The following is a 4509-nucleotide window of genomic DNA, read 5'->3' as shown; positions in this document are numbered from 1 at the left end:
GCAATTAAACCAACTTCATCATGAAGTATGATTTTTTTTAAAATTTTTTTTATTTTTATTTATTTATTTATTTTTTGCCTTTTTGAGACAGGGTTTCACTTTGTAGTTCAGGCTGGCCTTGAACTCACTTTATAGCCCAGGTTGGCCTTGAACTCACAGCGATCCTCCAGCTTGAGCCTCCCAAGTGCTGGGATTATAGGTGTATGCCACCATGCCTGGGTCAATGTATGAGTCCTTTAGTGATTTTTTAAAATATTCTCCCCACAAGTATCTTATTGAGGTTTTTTACATGTAAGTTCATTAAACTGGTATGTAGTTTTCTTTTTTGTTGCCTTTGTGTTCTGTTGGTATCAAGATAATGCCAAGTTAAGAAATGAGTTTGGCAATGTTTTCTCTCATTCAATTTCATGAATAAGTTTGAGGGCAATTGGCATTAATTATTTCTTAAGGTTCTGGTAAATTTGTGGGTAAATTTATCTAGGCTTTTTGTAGGTTGTAGGGATTTAATTATTGTTTACCTTTCAGTCCCTATTATTGGACCATTCATATCTTCTTTATTTTTTTTATTTTTCTTTTATAGCAAACGGACCTTCATTTTAAATTATGGATTTCTTTAAAAGTGAAGAATTTGTCAAACATTTTTATCTACTCTGGGAAATGAGCAATGATTTGGAAAGCAGATATAATAATTTTTCCCATATGTGCACCAAAACTCAAACATTCAGATATCTTAAGGAGGAATGCCTGAATACTTTTGAATTTAACAAATTAGCCTCTATAAATTGTAAAAGTATGTATTTAATACAAAAGTTTATTTTTCAAAGACATAGGTTTTAATTATTGCTCTCCTACTCCACAAAAACTACATGTAAATAAAACAAAGCACAAAAGGAGAAAAATTCAAAGGGAAGGGAAGAAAAGTTGGTTCAGAGTATGTCATTTACTTCTGGGCTCTCTTGCTTGTTTCTGAACAGGTCTGTGGGATCTTCTCTGGGAATCAAAGCATTCCAGATCTTCACAACTACTGCTGATTCTGTGATTTCTTCCATGTCTTTCTTTCTGTTCTTAGTTACTGTTTTTGCTTTCCAACTTCCATTCTCCATAGCACATTGAGGCCCTGTTTACCATCATCCTTACTTCCTATAGGTCTTAGTACTTGCAAAAGAATATCACAGAATTTTTTTGGTAAAGAGGCTTCTCAGTATACTCCAATAGTTTCACATATTCCATATTTAACAGTTTTATGTGGGTTGTTTTTTTCAGTACAGCATTTCTCCATCAAATTTATAATACTGTGTGTGTATTTAATGTTGTAATCCATTTGCATCCTTCAAATTATCTTCCCAAAGAAGATGGTCACTGTGCCACTGGATCATGCAGTGATCAGTATTGCTAATCACTATGTCTTCAGGGGGTCATGCCACTGTGAGTGTCCATATTTGTGAATTCATTAGTGCCAACATGATATCTTTTGGGATCTTTTTTACAATCTTTATGAATTCCATCTGGGCAGTACTGATAAGGAAGGCCATAATCTATCAAATACATCTGGTGAGGATTCTTGTGGCTTAGAAGAAGTTTTGAAGTCTTCATATCCCCATGTCCATATTCATGCTTATGAATATATCCACAACCTCTAGAATGTTTAAGCTTAGCTGCAAAAGTTTTCTCAGAAAGCCTTTTGGAGTTTGCTTCGTGTATTTTGTGAAGGTCACTTCTAATGCAGTCTATCATCATAGACCATAACTTTTCCATTTTTATTACATAATCCAGATCCCAAATAGTTAGAATCACTGAAGTACTTCAGTTTATGGGTAAGAATCTATTTCTGAATTTATACTGGTTTGGAAGCTCACTGGTAGAACTTTAATTCAATTAAAAGATTTCCATTGTCACTGAGTTCCACTTATGTAGCAGTGTACATCACTGTTAACCAGTATTATAGAATTTGTATCAGCAAGATTTGTAGAGCCAAAGCCACTTTGGCCAATGGGGACTATTCCTTTTGTGATATGTCAGTCATTATCTCCTCAGCTGCAAATTGCTCTCCAACATGTGTCTTTGTAGGACACTTTCTTCTAGCTTGGGATGTTCTGAGTGGAGGTATTTTCACCTGGAACACAGACCCATCACCTTCGTCCCTGAACAAACTTCCTCCCACTATTACCTTGATTCTGCTTGGGTAATTAATGTGTGTGGGAATTTATATCTTTATACTAGATTTTTAATTATTAGAATAAAGGCCTCAGAGTAGTTTCTTATATCCCTCTAAGTTTCCTTGATGTCTATTGTGATTTCATCTTTTGCATTTTTAATTGTATTAATTTAGGTCTTTTCTTTTTTTCTTTTGATAAGTTTGGCTAAGCATTTTCTAGTTTACACATTCAAATAAGCAACTCTGGTGTACTGATCCTTTGTATGTTTTTTCAGTCTCATTTTCATTAATTTTTACTATGGTCTTCATGCTTTTTTTCCTTGTACACATTTTGGATTTGGATTACTGTTGTTCTTCTAGGATTTTGATGTGCATTGTTATGTTGTTTATTTGGGACTATTGATTTTTCCAGTGTGGGCATTCAATAAAATTATGTCCTTGAACTGTTTTCATTGTGTCCCATAGGCTCTGCATGTTGTGCCACCATTTGCACTTGATTTTTTTTTTTTTTTCTGATACTGAGAATAGAACTCACGACCTTGCACTTGCCAAGCAGGCGCTGTGCCGCTGAGCTAAATCCCCAGCCCCTGCACTTGATATTAGAAACTTTAAAATTTCTCCTTTAATTTCTTTGATGCAGTGTACATTCGAGAACGCATTATTTAGTCTCAATGGGTTTGCAGAATTTCTGTGATTTCCTTTGTAATTGATTTCTAGATTCGGTGTGCTGTGATCTGATAACATACTTGAGATTCTTCAATTATTTTTTATTAATGTAAGCATGTTTTATGGTCTAAAATGCTGTATTTGGAGAAAGTTTTCTGTACTTATTGCTCAGGAAAATCTGTATTTTGTTGCTGTTAGGTGCAACACTCTGTGGATATCTGTTAAAAACATTCTCTTTAAGGTGTGGTTTAACTTTGATACTTCTTGTTACTTTTTAATATGATTGATTTATTTCCAATAATGGGCTATTGAAGTTCTTCACTATGATTGTGTTGATTTTCTTAAGAAGATTTTATTTTTATTAATTTTTGTTGACAAGCCCAGGTTGGTCTTAAACTCACTGTGGAGCCCATACTGGCCTCCAACTCATGGCCACACACCTTCCTCAGCCTAATGACTGGAGGACCACAGGCATGCACCACCACATCTCACAATTGTGTTGACTTCTATCTATTATTTAGGCCCAACAATATTTGTTTTATGAAATTGGGTGTGCTGGCATTTGGTGCATATACACTTACAATTGTCTTCTGTTCCTGCTAAATTGTTCCTTTCACTAGTATGTTTTGATTTTCTTTGACTCTTGTGATTAGTTTTGTTGGTAAGTACATTTTATTTTAAAATAGGATGGCTTTCTGCTTGCTTTGGGGTCCTTTGACTTTCACACCATATGTTTCTGTATGGATGAGGTGTTTCTCTTGCATATCACATACAGTGGTTTTTGTTCTTTGATAAAATATGCCAATCACTTTCTAATTTTTTTTGTTTTTGTTTTTTCTTTTGTGGTACAGGGAATCTAACTCACGACCTTGTGCTTGCCAGGCAGGCACTGTGCCGCTGAGCTAAATTCCCATCCCCAATCAGTTTCTTTTGTCTGGAGTGTTAAGAACATATATTGTGAGAGTTATTACTGAAAGATATTGACAGAATTCTGTTACCGCAATATTTTTCTTTTGTTGTTATTTTTTTCCTTTTGCTTAACTACCCACCCTACTAGATACATTCTCTCATTTGGGCTCTTTAGTGTTGTTGACTTAGTTGTCCCTGTCTAGGAATTCTTTGAGTACTTTCTTCAGGCTGGTTTGTTTGGCATGTATTTCTTAACATGCTCTAGGTCATGGAAATCTTTATTTTTCTGTCAGTTTTAAAGATAGTTTTCCAGAGAATATTAATCTAGAGTGAAGGAGTTTTCTGGTAGGGTTTGAAAAACTTCACTTCAAGCTCTTTTGGCCTTTAGGGTTCATGCTGAGAAATCTGTTGTTATTCTGATAGACTTGTCTTTATAACTTACCTAGTGATGTCTGCTGACACCTGTTGATAGTCTGTCCTTTTGGTGCACTTCTGGGATTGTAACTATGATGTGTCATGGAAAAATACTTTTCTAATCATGGATATACAGGGTTTTGTATGCCACCTCACCTGAAAGTTGTGTTCTTTCATAAAACATGGAAAATTTTCAGCTATGATTTTAATAAATATGTATTTTGATCCTTTGTGCTATTTTCTGGTTTTTCTTTATTCTCATAATCTTTAGGTTGTTTTATATAAGTGACATAGTAGATGTTGAAGTTTCTATGGCATCTCGCTGCTTATAAGGTATTGCATGCATAATCTTCCTCATCAGACTT

At 34.6% G+C, this 4509-nt stretch overlaps 1 pseudogene; it reads right to left on the bottom strand.

The window, feature by feature from the left end:
- Positions 1-1407: 1407 nt before the first annotated feature.
- Positions 1408-4248, bottom strand: LOC102012388 (annotated as a pseudogene).
- Positions 4249-4509: the final 261 nt, after the last annotated feature.

This window comes from Chinchilla lanigera, unplaced genomic scaffold (genome assembly GCF_000276665.1).
Source record: "Chinchilla lanigera isolate Chin_1 unplaced genomic scaffold, ChiLan1.0 scaffold00001, whole genome shotgun sequence".
Lineage (NCBI taxonomy): Eukaryota > Metazoa > Chordata > Mammalia > Rodentia > Chinchillidae > Chinchilla > Chinchilla lanigera.
This window is presented reverse-complemented; position numbering and strand designations above follow the sequence as displayed.